Genomic DNA, 15,404 nt, shown 5'->3' with positions numbered 1-15,404 from the left:
TAAAAAACCAAGGCTTAAGTATCTCTTTATGTACACACAAAGCAGGTTTCCAACCAGCTTTACATGCCAGAAACTTCCTTTCAGTGTTTAAAGGGGCCAATTCTTTTTTTTTCCCCCTCTGAATGTTTTAAGGGAATATTTAAAAATAATTAATCATAAGGCACACTGGGTTTCCCTCCCTCGTATATCAGATGTTCCATAAATATCTCGGTAGGTTTTGTTGACAGATTGATGGATCCTGGATTGCCAGGGGCTAAGCTCCCCTTTGTATCTCTCTGTCGTGTGCCTGACTGGCAGCCCCAGGAGGTAGAGAGCACAGGCTATGCGCTCTCTTGCGCAAGGACAGGAGGGGAAAGCTTGGATAGTTCCGTCTCAGCCAGGCCCCCCACCCCCATCCCCTTGCCCCCTGCCTTGCCCTGTAGACTCCTCTATGAGATCACCAAACTGCCTTCTGTCTGCACGACTTGAGTTATTAGTCCCCTTGCGGTAATTTGCGGGAGTGGAGGACGTTCATGGACACGGGCGGGGGCGGATTCTCACTTCAAATAAAGCATATCTTCTCTCAATTAGAAATGGAAGCAAAAAAGGGGAACGTATGTGTGACGGGGACCCGAGGGCAGGGACACAAGTCTCAGGCCCCCAGCTCGAAGGATGAGTCATGCTCCCTGAGCTCAGGAGCTGAACGGGCTCCAGAACCTTCCCCGTGGGCCGCCCCTCCGTCTTCATTAAAGTCTCCTATGTTCCTACGTGGAGGGAGCCAGGGGGCCGCTCATTAGCGACGTCAGGGTGGGTGTGCGCCGGGCAAATAGCAATCCGGTTACAGGGACCCTGGTGCTTGCAGTGTAATCTGGACGCTGGCTTGGCCTACGCTTCTCGCTGCTGGCACCTGCTTGCGCTGCCCTTGGGTCGTTCCCTGGCTCCCTGCTGCGGGTAGAGCCAAAAAATTAAGCCTTTCCTACGGCAGGCTTGGCCGCAGGGAGGCCGCTGGCATGAAGTCACGTTCGCCAGCCCTCCCAGGGCATTCATTCCTGGTATGAGCGGTGCTTCAGGAAGGAACCTTCAGTGATAAGTTAATTCTATTGACAGGCGGCCAGAAAATGGGTCAGGCCTCCAACAGCTCCTAGTTTGCTGGAAACGCTGGCTGTGGGTAAGTCAGGGGAGGCTCGAAGTCCAAAGGGACCTCGGGAGAAGGGCTTTGTTTTGTTCAGAAAATCGAATCGCAGAGAGGTTGTGCGACTTGCCAAAGTCACACAGCAAGTGACTAACTGTCCGGGTTCAGATGCAGGCACATCCGATTCCAAACGCAAAGCTTTTTTCTGATGATGGGAGAGTCACAGAAACTCATCTCCTTAGAGTGTGATGCTAAGTGAAATAAGTCCTACAGAGAAAGACAGATACCATATGTTTTCACTCGTATGTGGATCCTGAGAAACTGAACAGAAGACCATGGGGGAGGGGACGGAAAAAAAAAGTTACAGGGAGGGAAGGAGGCAAACCGTAAGAGACTCTTAAAAACTGAGAACAAACTGAGGGTTGATGGGGGGTGGGGGAGAGGGGAAAGTGGGTGATGGGCATTGAGAAGGGCACCTGTTAGGATGAGCACTGGGTGTTGTATGGGAACCAATTTGACAATACATTTCATATTAGAAAATAAGCAAAGCAAAGTAAAGCAAAGCAAAGCAAAGAAAAGAAAAGAAAAAAGCAAAGAAAAGAAGAAACTCATCTCCTTAAAGACGCTTCAGGGATTTCAGAAACAAAGTGTTTTCCATCAAAAAACTAAAAAGATCTTTTTATTAAAAATTTTAAATTACTTTTAAAAATCCAGTCACAAATAACCGTATCGCCTATTTTCTTAATTGAGATTCCTCATCATTTCTTTACAAAGATGTTTGAATATTATTATACTGAACCGTGATATCTGCACGTTTGATGAAAATGAAAGGAATCAGTAGGTTGAATTAGAACTGGCCAAAAATATGGTAAAATATGAGAAGACATGGCTAGTTTAAGGTACAAAAACTGGGATTTGTCTCCCCTAGAAGAGGAGGGGGCAGTGTGGCCCCCCCCCAGATGCCCCCATCATGTTGGAGGAGAGTTGGCTCTGAGATCTCACAGCCTCAGGTGCAAGAGAGATGCTTGCCCAAGGTCACACCGTTTCCTGAGAGGCAACTCCTGTCCCATCACTGGCCTGGTGAAGGGGAGGGGCGGCTCTAAAGTGCCAGCCCCGCTCCAATCCCTGTGGGATTAGCTCAGACAGCCCACCTTCTTCCATTCAGTTCCCCTCCCCCACCCCACACCCTCCCCTAAAACCACCTGCATGCAAAACACATTCTCAGAGTCTCCTTCCAGAGAACCACACCTAAGACAGGACACAGGGGGGACTGTATCACTTAGAACTATAAGATCTGTCATTAAAGGACTGTTCTTAAATAGAAAGAAAGGTGTTAAGTACAATATACAGTGATTTATAACAATAAAAATTGTAGTCGAGTAGGTTATTTAATCAATATACATCTATCTTTATATATGCACGTCTATTTATTATCGATCTTTAAATTATATCAAATGCTATATCCTTCAAATATGTGTGCACACAGCATTCTAGTTTTTAAGCTGAAACACATAATTTTGAATAGACGCAAGAATTATTTTTTTTAATGAGATGATACTTTTTTTTTAATGTTTATTTTGAAAGAGAGACAGAGACAGAGGGTGAGAGGGAGACGGGCAGAGAGGGAGGGAGACACAGAATCCAAAGCAGGCTGCAGGTTCTGGGCTGTCAGCACAGAGCTCGCCACGGGGCTTGAACTCATGCATGGTGAGATCATGACCTGAACCAAAGTTGGACGCTGCACCGACTGAGCCACCCAGGCGCCCCAGACACTAGCATTATTAATTAGATTGTGTCTTGTTAAGATCAACGGTCACACCTGAGAAAATGTTGTGTTTTGGTTCACTATTAGCCAACACACCCCCAATCACCACACGGCACCTATATAATGCCAAAATACATAATTTTTAAGAGTATTTACTTCCAAGCTGGATCCCAGCATTGCAGCAATGCCCATAAAACAGATATATGACTTATGATCCTGCCATTGACATGATGCCCAGCATGTCACTTGTCACCAGCTCTCATCACCCCAGTGTTTTCCAGATTGCAAACAGTGTAGAATCACAAGTTGGAGATACAGTGTCCCTATGAAGTGGACTGCTCTTCTCTCCTGTATCTTCCCTATCTTTCCTCCTTTCTTCCTTAGAAATAGAAACCCCGATAGTTACTGAGTACAAGGCAGCCTGGAATAGATAAACTTTCCCCCACTCCTTGAAGCTAAGGGTGGCCATGTGATCAAGGTTTAACCAATGGATACGTGTTGCTTCCTGGATGTGTCTTCAAGATGAAGACATAGCCCTTTCTCTTTTTCCTGTTGGTTGGAATGAGGAAATGGAGTTCATGTTGCCATCTTGGATAGTAAGACGCCATCCTAAGAACAGTGAAGTGGCAAGACAGAGAGTTGTGGTGCCAGACAATTATGGTGCATGAGCCCTGGACCCGAGTCTCTGTTTAACGAAATAAGAAAGACTGGCTTATCTTCATAAAATCACTCCATTTAGGAAATTTGGGGTCATCCGTCTTATGTAGATGAACTTAGTCATAATAAAACTCACCACTAAAATCCCATCATTTCCAGATTGGGCCACACTTAACTTATTCTGAGAGATGACACAGCTTTAATTTGAAAATGTCCAAAGAGGTAGAAATCACAAACACACGCTAAGTAATGCACTTAATCATCATAAAATGTGCTTTTGTCATGTGTCCCAGTGACTCAGAATCTGGGAGGTTATCATGTAGTCACATGAATTATGACTTGTTTGCATCTGGGTACATGGGATGGAGTAATGTAGAAATTAATAAAACTGCCTGTATCATTATCGTGATTACTTCTTTTTATTTAACAGACCAATTTTTCACACCAGATCATGAATTGCTTGAGAATACAACTAGCTAAAACAAGGTTTTGTGCATGATAAATGTTTAGGGGATAGTTTTAGATTATTTATAAAAGGTCTAATGATATTGTAGAATTCAGTATTTAATAAGTAGACTTGGAATTTATTTTCAACATCCTGCTCAAAGGATTGAGCAACTTCGTCAGGTCACTAAAAGCAAAACATAGTCACTTGGGTTAAGGAGAAAGACGATGATTCTGAATTTTAGTAATATCACACTAGCATGTAATTCCTCCTCATCCCCTAACCCCAGCTCTCGGCCAGAGAGTAAGAAGCAAGATTTAGCCTTCAGGTAAAGATCGCAGACTGAACAAACATTTAGGATACCTTCTTCTGAACACCTCACTAAAAGAAAAAAAGAAAGTAATATTTTAAAGGATCCAAGCACAAGGATAAAGAAAAGTAGAAAAAGAAAACAATAGCCACAGAATTTTGGGAGTCGAGAAACAGAAGAATGAGTAGTAATTGACTTGAAAGATGCCATGGTACCTCTATAAGGATCAGGAATTAGCATTGCAGGACCCCATGGAAATGGGCAGAAATGTGAAAGTAAAAACGGTAGGTAGGTTGAAAATCTCTTCGTGAAGCCACTGGACCTCCATATCCTCTTCACCATTCCAACTCTGGCAGTAAATGAAGGTTTATTCTCTAGGGAATAGAGAAGTGTACCTTCTAAAATAGAAGGTATATGGACCAGGGGGCACAAGCTAAATTTAGATTTGGTTCTCTGAAAGCAAAGAGATTACATGAAAGTTGCATCCTAATTATTACCCTATGGTCTAAGGTCTCTAGAAGCCAGACTTTTATCTTCCAGGCATGACGCTAAAAGACTCTCTTTAGGAAAACTGACCATCCCAAGAAAAATTATCTAAAGATACTCATATCAGAGACCTCCACGCCTACAAAAAGTCCAGCTATTATTAGGAGACTGAGGACCAGGGTCAGGTAGTCAAGCCATGTGCCTCAAACCAATCCAAAAATGAATTAGGTATCATATTGCTCAAGAGGGACTCCTGAATCTGGAAGAAAATTGGAGAAATGTCTTCAAATTGCTCAGGGAAAGTGATTTCCAACTGTGATGGTTAATTTTATTTGTCAACAGGACTAGATGATAGGGTGTCCAGTTGTTCAGTCAAATGTTATTCTGAAGGTTTCTGCAAGGATGATTTTGGATGAGAGTAACATTCAAATTGGTAAACTGAGTAAAGAAGATTGTTCTTCCTAATGTGGGTGGGCTTCATGTAACCAGCTGAAGGCCTGAATATAACAAAAAGGTTGACCCTCCAGTGAGTAAGAGAGAATTCTTCCTGTTTAATTGCCTTTAAACTGGGGCACTAGCTTTTTTGCTGCATTCAGACTCAAACTGAAACATGAGCTCTTCCTGAGTCTTGAGCCTGCAGGCCTTCAGATAGGAACTATACCACTGGCTCTTCTGGTTCTCAGGTCTTTGGACTCAGATGAACTAAACCATTGGCTTTTCTTGGTCTTCAGCTTATCGGCTCACTCTGCAGATCTTGGAACATACCAACCTCTATAATTACATGAGCCAACGTAATAAATCTATCTATCTATCTATCTACCCATCCATCTATCCATTATCTCTTTATCCATCCATCCATCCATCCATCCATCCATCCATTCATCCGTCCATGTATCCATCCATCCATTATCTATCCATCTATCTATCTGCACTTCCTACTAGTTCTCTTTCTGTAGAGAACTCTAATATACCAACTTAGGCAATGAAATATCAATTCAGTGTGAACAAAGAATAATGACATGTTAGATCCCCCCCCCAAAATTTACCTCCTTTCTCCTTTTCTCAGAAACCTAGAAAAGTAGGGCCTTCACTAATGAGAGCAGACCAAAAATGCAGCCATCATGAATATGGGAAACAGAGACACCAATACAAGAGACAAGGTATTCCTAGAATGATGCTTTAGGAGGGTCCCAGTAGCAGTTCTAGAAAGCAACTAGTCCACTTGAGTAAACAAAAAGGCTCCAACAAAGCTGTCTCACAGGTGATAAAAATTCAGTTCTCCACTTGTTTGATTGTGTTGAGAGGATATTCAGCAAATTACAAGAGAGTTTGAGGAAGATTTATTGATAAAGTTTTTATTAAAAAAACCAACCCATCAAAGAAACAAAAGTACCAATAGAGGGAAAGTATTTGTAATTGCCAAATGGCTCAGCTATTATTTTATCTCAAATTATGGCATAACTACAGGTTATGAAGATACCAATGTTCAAACATTTTTCACCAAGAACAATGGCAATCTCATAGAGTTCAACCTAATGTAATGGAAAGTTATAGATGGGTGGATAAGGTTAGAAATGTAGCTCTTGGCCAAGAGGAGGCATGAAAGAAAAAATTATGTCCTCATCTTCCATCATAGGGAATCAGTAAGACCTGAAACTGACAAATCCAGAAACAATAGGGCAAGCTTATTTTCTGAATTTATGGAAGAAAATATCCAAAGGAAACCAAAAAATGGTGAGAGTTTCTATAGTGGGGAAACCACACTGTCCCTGTCCCATTTAGCTACATGCATCTTCAACCTACACTGTCCACTAACTGTAATGAAAATTAAAGCCAAAAAAAAAATGACTAAAACCAGGAGCCAGGGAAAGATAAGACTCTTGCCTCTAACACTGTAGCAAAGCAATTAGAGCCCTTCTGCTTGGTAGATCCAAGGAAGATTAAAGTCCACAGACTTCAGATTAGCCAGAGGATCAACTCTATGAATTCACTTCAATTCCTTCTCATGACCTTTTGTTATACATTCAAAACAGTCTTGCCTATAAAGGGGCACGTGTTTATATATCCAAGCAGAACTTTCACCAAGAAGTATAAATAGTTTGTGGTTGTTGAAGGAAACATTCATAGTTAATAATTAGTTAAGTCAAAATGAAAACCTGAGCTAGACTAAACAATGATAGAGAACGCTAAAGGATCTGTGAAAACAGATCATAATTCTACAAAAGTGTGTTTTCCTGAATATTTTGTTTTAAATTGGGTGCCCCACTTAAATATATTGTTTGTGCTAATATTATAATTTCTGTGCTTAACTCCTTTTTTTAAGAAAAAGCACAATTGAGTGTTAAAGCAGTCTTATTGATTTCCCCACTGACCAAGATGATGATACTTCCACAGATTCACTTTACAGAACAGTAACTAAGACAAGACAAGAGAATGTATCCAAATTACATGCAAAATGTCCAGTAGAAAACAGTGTTCCCCCTGAATGGACAAGCAAATACAAACCTATAAAGAATTGTAAAATGCAATCAATGTAAAAGTACTTCAATAAGTGTAACATGATGATTCATTGGTCTACAGAAAATGTCTCCTTGAGGAGAACATTTTCAGTGGAACAGTAGAGGCTGAAGCCAAGCTCCAGAAGGCTACTAATATGTAGGCTATGAGGAGTTTATATGCCAAGTACAGAGAACACTTCATGAAATTTTACCATAAAAGGATAAGCAAAATAATAGCAGGAGGAAAATATCGGGTCAAGAAAGTCTGTTTTTTACCTCTCTTGTTTTAATTTTAAGATGAATTTTCTTTTGTTTAAGATGAATTTTCTTTTGGATGCATTTAAACTCAGAAAGACAATCCAAAAGAAAAAGAGTGAGTCAACATACATTGGAAGGAAAAAGGGAGAGAGAGGTAAGGAAGGGAGAGAGAGAGAGCAAGAGAGGGTAGATGGATGGAGTTTTGAGCATTTACCCCAGGTACTGGTAGGCATCCGTGTTCTAGATGAGGAAACTGAGGTTGGGAAAGAACATGCAGTAGCCAAAACAGGATTTAAAATCCAGTCTGACTCCAAGTAGACCATGCTCATGAACCCCATGCCTTTGTATCTCACAGGTACACAACAATGACTCAGCTGGCACTCAGATCTTTTGGAAGTAAGGGAAAATTTGAAGCAGATATCAATACTACTTGTCAGTTATCCAACTAAACCATTTCTAAAAAGCTAGAGTTGAATGAGAGGAGTTTGGTCAGAACTGACCATATAAAAGGGTATAAAAACCAGACAAATATGCGGGGGAATGCTCCTAACAGCCCTTCAAGCAGCTCACATCTTCACAGCAAGAATGCACACATTTACTTAACATATAGGAGCCCCTTGGTGTTGGTTACATTTCTACAACAAAAGGGAAGTCAGCACAGACAAAAACTATTAATGCATCCGGCAGACTCATTTACTTCTGCATTTCTGGGCCGTTCCTTGGCCCCTGCTGAAAGTGCCCCTGAGACATCTCAAGCAACACAGTGAAAGGTGAAACTACACACAGCAGATTTGTTAAACCAGGCTAGCACATTCAGAAGGAAATATCACCCCCAAATAGCATTGCCATTAGCAAACAATATAATATTTATTAAGCACTCTACTGCCTGGAATACCCTCTTGTAGCCAGTAAAGATTAGGAGTTAAAGGCCATAGGAAACATGAATTTTCCTTTTGTAAATGCAGACAGGGAGCTCTTTATAGTTTTGCATAAGCCGGAGTAGTGCATGCTCTCTCGGAGAGCTATCATTTTCCACATCACCTCAACACCGAGTCATTCAAGTTCCCAGGGCCCTTGGGAGATGTCATTCTGGCTCTCCTATTCTTCAGGTATTTCTCCAAATCTAAACACAAGTCCCCTTCAGGAAGTGGAAACAGTTGGAAGTGAGTTGGAAGTGAGTGGAAGGATGTGTGTGCGGTTCAGTTCTATTCCCAGCACCTCCAGAGAGCAGTTGGCCCCGCCTGGCACATGGGAGGTGCCTAATAAGTGCTTGTTGAAGTTACAAATGAATGCTTCAATGGGTCAATGAATGGAAGTCGTAGCGTCGAGAATGGAGTAGAGATAAATGCGGAGCAAAGATACCTGAGAAACAAGTCAGGAGATCCTGGTTCCAGCCACATCAACTCAGTGAAATCAAGGAATTTGAACTTAGTTTCTTGTTGATGTCTAACAATCAAGGCAGGCCAGGTGTATGGAATCCGCGTCACCCCCCAGAAGCCTTCAATCAAAGACTGATGACAGATGATAGAAAAATACTTTGGTTCCGTGCCACCTGGGTGGCTCAGTGGGTTGAGCATCAGACTTCAGCTCAGGTCATGACCCCACAGTTTGTGAATTCAAGCCCCGCAGTGGGCTCACTGCTGTCAGCACTGAACTCGCTTCAGATCCTCTGTTTCCCTCTCTCTCTGCCCCTCCCCGACTTGCACACGTGCTCTCTCTCTCTCTGTCTCTCTCTCTCTCAAAAATACATACTTCAGTTCCATCATCCCTCAGATGTGAGGTGCCCCATCCACTTATATGCTTCTAACCAGCATCCACCTAGATATCCAAAGTTCTCTCTTGAGCTTCCAGGTTTACCTCCACCATGTGGATACCTCCACTGGGATGTATCAAAGGCATTTAAAATTTAACCTCTAGGGGTGCCTAGGTGGCTCAGCCGGTTAAGCATCCTACTTTAGCTCAGGTCATGATCTCGCAGATCGTGGGTCCGAGCCCCACGTCAGGCTCTGTGCTGACAGGTCAGAGCTGGAGACTGCTTCAGATTCTGTGTCTCCCTCTCTCTGGCTCTCCCATGCTCATGCTTTGTCTCTCTCTCTCTCTCTCTCTCTCTCTCTCTCTCTCTCAAAAAAATAAACATTAAAAAAAACTAAAAGAACACTCCACCTCCAAAATCAAACTATATTTCTTTCTTTCTTAATATTTTTAATCTCAATTGTTTCACGCATCATTCAGTCACCCCTCCAACACAGAAAATCAGGATTCATTCCTGACCTTCTCCTTTTACTGGCTCTGTGCTCAGCCACACTATTCTTTACGCTGACGCCATGCTCCTGACACCTCTTAGGGTGTCTCTAGATCAGCCCCTCTTTCTCCATCTTTCCTACCAGGAACATCATCTTGATTTACCTGGATTACTGGACACACCCCCAGCTCTGTTTCCTGCTTATGGCATTGCTGCTCCTCCCACCCTCCACCCATCCTCTGCTCTGTGCTCCTCACTGATCCAGTGCTTCCTCCTTCCCCCTTCCCGCTCTTTTTGCCCACAACTGAGGCCCTCTGTGGGCCAGTCCCCAAGCCTCCTCGCTACAATTTATGCTCCAGTAAATACTGAGTTTACAACTTGTGCCCCAGCAAATATTGAGTGATTTGTTGTTTCTCTATCCCACAAGGTTGTTTGTTTGTTTGTTTTTGTGCTTAAATATTTTGTTTTCTTGGCTAGAATACCTTCCCATCCTTTGTCACCTGGGCATGATCTTTACTCATCAGGATTCAGAACATCCATGTTTCCCTTGAGAAGACCTTTTTAACACAGACCCGATGCTATATTGGGTTGCCATTCCTCTATGCTTACATAATAGTCTAAACATCACATTAAAATGACCTATTTCAGGGCACCCAGGTGGCTCAGTCAGTTAAGGGTCCAACTCTGATTTCGGCTCAGGTCACAATCTCACGGTTTGTGAGTTCAAGCCTGATGTCAGGCTCTGTGCTGATAGTGCAGAGCCCACTTAGGATTCTCTTTCTCTCCCTCTCTCTCTGCCCCTCCCTACTCACTCTCTCTCTCTCTCTCTCTCTCTCTCAATAAATAAGTAAACTTTTTTTAAAAAGGGAAATTACCTGCTTCCTCAACATGACCATGAAATGCTCAGATCTAGGGCCATTGTGTGCTTAATCTAATGGTCACAACATTCCATCCCATGCACCCAGCAGATAATAGGGAGGCAACAAATATTTCTTGAGTGGAGATAAACTTCGTCCAGCCATGTCATGAAAATATTAGTGTCCAGCTAGGGACTTTGGGCTGTATCCTGAGAGCTGTGGGAAGCCAATGGCATGATCCAATCAACATCCCAGGAAGTCATTTGGTAGCAAGATGGTGGACTGAAGAGAAGGAGATGGTCTTAGAGATGGCATTTTATTCTGCTTTCCCTTTTATGATTATGATCACAATGTATAATTTTGTATTTATTTGTCTTTTAACTTCTGCCTCCCAGTGGCCAGTAAATGCCATGTCTCTGCACAGAATATCCAGTGCCCAGCACAATGCCTGCTACAATCACTGGCGCAGGCCTTTGGGGTAAAGGAAAAAGTGCGTAAAATAACTGAAGTTTTTGTTTTCAATGACAGTGGACAGTAAAAGCATTCATATAACTGCCTGCAACATATATTAAAATGTGTCAAAAAATAATAATATGAGGACATCTGGGTGACTCAGTCAATTAAGTATCTGACTCTGGATTTTGGCTCAGGTCATAATCACAAGGTCATGGGATCAAGTCCCATGTCAGGCTCCATGCTGAGTGTGGAGCCTACTTCAGATTCTCTCTCTCTCTCTCTCTCTCTCTCTCTCTCTCTCTCCCTCTCTCTCTCTCCCCTTTCCCCCCTTTGTGAGCTCTCTCTCTCTCTCTAAAATAAATTAATGAAAAAAAATAAATAGTAAATAAATAATACGGATTGATTAATGGGTAGTAGAGACAGATGAATAGAGACATGATTAAAGAAGCAAATTGTTGATAGAATCTAGGTGTTCAGTGGACTGGATTCATTGTGAAATTCTTACAATTTTTCAATATGCCTACAGATTTTCATAATAGAAGTTAGGAATAAGAAGACATTCATGATAAATATTGACCATTCCCAAATGGAAATGCATGACGATGAGGAACGAGATCAGGGAATGATTGATTTTCTCTTCTGGTATTAGAAGCAATTCCCACTCCCGAGCCCCTCCACAATCCCAGCTGCCATGTCACTAAAGATGGCCTATGAACCATGTGTATCTATAAGCCACTGGTGGCCCCACCTTTCTCTGCTTCAGATCCAAATACATAATGAAACAAAACAGTCTATGTCCTATCACATCAGTAATCCAGAGTTTCTTGTGTGTGCAAAGCAGGTCAGAAAGCTTGTCTTTGTTGAATCTCCTTGTTATTCTTGAAACAGGAAGTTGAACTTCTTCACCTGCAGATGAAACTAGAAACTTCTTCTCCCCACCCCCAAAAGAACTGAAAATGGGGGGACGTCTTCAATTGGGAGAACTTTTTGTCAAACACACAGAATACTTTTTTTCTTTCTTTGGACTTAGCAAGAGCATCAACTTTCTCTAAAAATGCTGAAAAGATATCTAGGAAAGCTTCACAATTGCTCATTAGGAGAAAAATCACATCAGTCCTAAAAAGAGGTTGTTATGTGTTGTTTTGCAATCTTCTGAATATTTTGGATTATTAAGAGTTCTCTTCCAAAAATACAACCCAAGTCAATGTACCTATTCTCCAGGTCCTGAAACTTGTGGACTTCTCATAACTTCGCAAAGAGAAGGCAGTTGTTTGCCTGGCCTGAACTGTACACTGACTCTTTCATGCAAATATATCTCTCTACCCCTGTGGCCAAGTACCTTTCTGTTATTGCCGCCTGTTTGTTCAAGTGGTGAGGAAATATTAAATATCACACGTTCTCAGCAGAGACCGGACAGTAATTATCAACAGATGGCAGCGGTAGGAGACTGAGAGAGCAGGAGAGTCCTCTCTGCAGGAAGGCTTGCGCCAATCTCCAGGCAACTCATTGGTCCTAGACCTGCGGGGATAAGATGAGGTTAACTACCCATCCCTCTCCCCGATTTTCACATTATCTTAACGTTTTCTAGGCCTCCACCCTGAGCACCTAATTCTAGGATCCCTCGGAAGTGGCAGAGGATTTATTTGTGTGCTGGGGTCACTTACCAGTCCTCTGAAAAAGAGAGGCACCATCAGGAGGGATTTTGAGTGTTTCAGGAAATGCACACAACATAACTTGAAAATGGATATAAGTCAATTCAATAAGTACATATCGAAAGCCTGCTATATTCTCTACACTTGCCAGAAATATAATTAGGAACACAGAATAAAAAGATATTGGGGCATCTGGTTGGCTCAGTTGGTTCAACTCTTGATTTCAGCTCATGTCAGGATCTCACAGTTCATGAGTTCAATCCCCACATCAGGCTCTGCACTGATAGTGCAGAGCCTGTTTGGTATTCTCTCTCTCTGTCTTCTCTCTCTGTCCCTCCCATGCACTCTCTCTCTCTCTGTCTCGCAAAATAAATTAAAAAAAAATTAAATATGTGTTTGTGTGTGTGTGTGTGTGTGTGTGTGTGTGTGCATAAACCTGGTCCCTGAGGAATCAACATTTAGTGAGGGAGACAATTAATTACAACACACTGTACTAATTGCAGCCATTCTACTACTGAACTGTGCAGTTAAAATTAAATTTTCAGGATTTTTCCATCTTATTTAAGGCAACATATGTATTTTTCATTTATCATTTGTATTGGGATTCTCTGAAGAAACAGAATTAGTAGGATATATATTTAAAAAGAGATAGACAGATAGATAGATAGATAGATAGATAGATAGATAGATAGATAGATACGTACGTATAAGAGAAGATTTAGTATAGGAATTGCCTCACATGATTATGGAGGCCAAGAAGTCCCAAGATCTACCATCTGCAAGGTGGAGAACCAGAGAAGTCAGCGGAGTAACTTAGACTGAATTTGAAGGCCTGAGAATGGGGGCTGATGGTGAAAGTCCCCATCTGAGTCTGAAAGTCTGAGAACCAGGAGCACCAACGTCTGAGAACAAAAGATGGATGTCTCAGCACAAGCAAAGAGTGCATTCTCCCTGCCTCCATATTTTTGTTCTATTCCAGCTCTCAATGGATTGAATAATGCTCACCCACTCTGGGGATGGACGTCTGCTTACCAGTTCAAATGCTAATTGCTTCTGGAAATACCCACACATCTGAAATGTTATGATCAGCTATCTGGTGCAAGCCACCTGGATATCCCTGAGCCCACTTAAGATGACACATAAAATTAACCATCACACCAGCCTATTTCTTTACTTCTTTTGTCCTTATTTTTTTGCCTCTCTGAGATGTCTATATTCCTTTCTTTTTTCATTGCTAGCTTGCAATTTGTAAATCGTGGTTCTGTTTTAGAACTTAACGTTAAAATTTTATAATTTGCTAACAAGTCTAAAATTATTCACTACTTTTTTCTTCTTACAAACAAGTTAAGGACTTTATCATGTTTTAACTATCCTTCTAAAGCCCTATATCTATCCTGTGTTTTGTACTACCTAGTCATTTCATTTTATATTTTTGTTTTTTAAGCTATTTTTTCACCTCAAGTAAATACATGAAGATATTTTGTTACTTCTGTGCTATTTTTACTTGGATCTATTTCTTCCTTCTGGGTTTACTTTCCTTCATTTTCAAGTACATCCTTCATTGGTTCTTTTGGTAAGAGCTATGGATGGTAAATTCTCTTAATCTTTGTCTGAAGTTTTCTTTATTAACCCTCCCTCCTGAATGACAGTTTACTTGGGTATAAAACTATAAATTGACAGTTATTTTCTCTATCACCTCAAAGATATTATTGTATTGCCTCTGGCATTTATTCTGATAAAGAGAAATCACTATCAGTATATTTGTCACAAGTTTGTTGTCAACAGGCCTCTTCTCTCTGTTAGCTTTAAGACTGAACTTTTTAAGATTAATGTTCTACAATTTGACTCTGATCATTTAGGGGTTTTATTCTCTCCTACTCAATCTCCCTGTCCTCCTCAACTCTGGGAAATTCATAGCCATTAGATCTTCAAAAATCTCTTCTCTACCATTCCCACAATTTTTATTTCTTTATAGTTCCTTCTATATTTTAAATAAATAACTTAGTGCTATCTTTCAAATTATTATTTTTTTCATGCTTGTCCAATCTGGCATTTATTCTATTTGAGCATTTTATTTCTATGATTATATTTTTAATTACTAATTTATTTTTTGAAAAATTTAAATATTCACATGTTCTTCATTCACTAATAGCCTATTTTTGCTCATTATACTTTCCTTTATGAATCTCTGATCAACCCTCATATATTTTTACAAGTCTTCTTCAAATTGTTTTATTAATTCTATTGCATGTGCCACGATACATCTAGTCATGGATTTTCTTGTCCACCTTTCAATTTTTTCATGTTTTTTTTTTTATAAATTTGGTTTGTAGGCATGGTTTGGATAGAAAAATTGTTGTTTTTCTGTGGTGGAGATGGAGGGTTGAATATGTCTGTATCCATTTACTCTTCCATGTCTAGCCTTTTCTACCTTCACCTGGGCTTCTGGAACTCAGGGCCAGAACTAGGTCCCAAATGGGAAACTAGAAGCTCTTGCCCCCCAAAGCACTCACAGATACAATCACTGAGCCAGGAAATTCTATTGGCCCATAACTGAAAGGTGTATAACTTCATACAAACTAAAAAGTGGCAACTATTCACACCAGTGGGGAGAACCACCTCCTAAGGCTGTTGAAAAGCAGTGATCTTAGCACCAATAGGGCATCT

This window comes from Acinonyx jubatus, chromosome B1 (assembly GCF_027475565.1).
Source record: "Acinonyx jubatus isolate Ajub_Pintada_27869175 chromosome B1, VMU_Ajub_asm_v1.0, whole genome shotgun sequence".
Lineage (NCBI taxonomy): Eukaryota > Metazoa > Chordata > Mammalia > Carnivora > Felidae > Acinonyx > Acinonyx jubatus.
Note: the sequence above shows the minus strand (reverse complement) of the source record.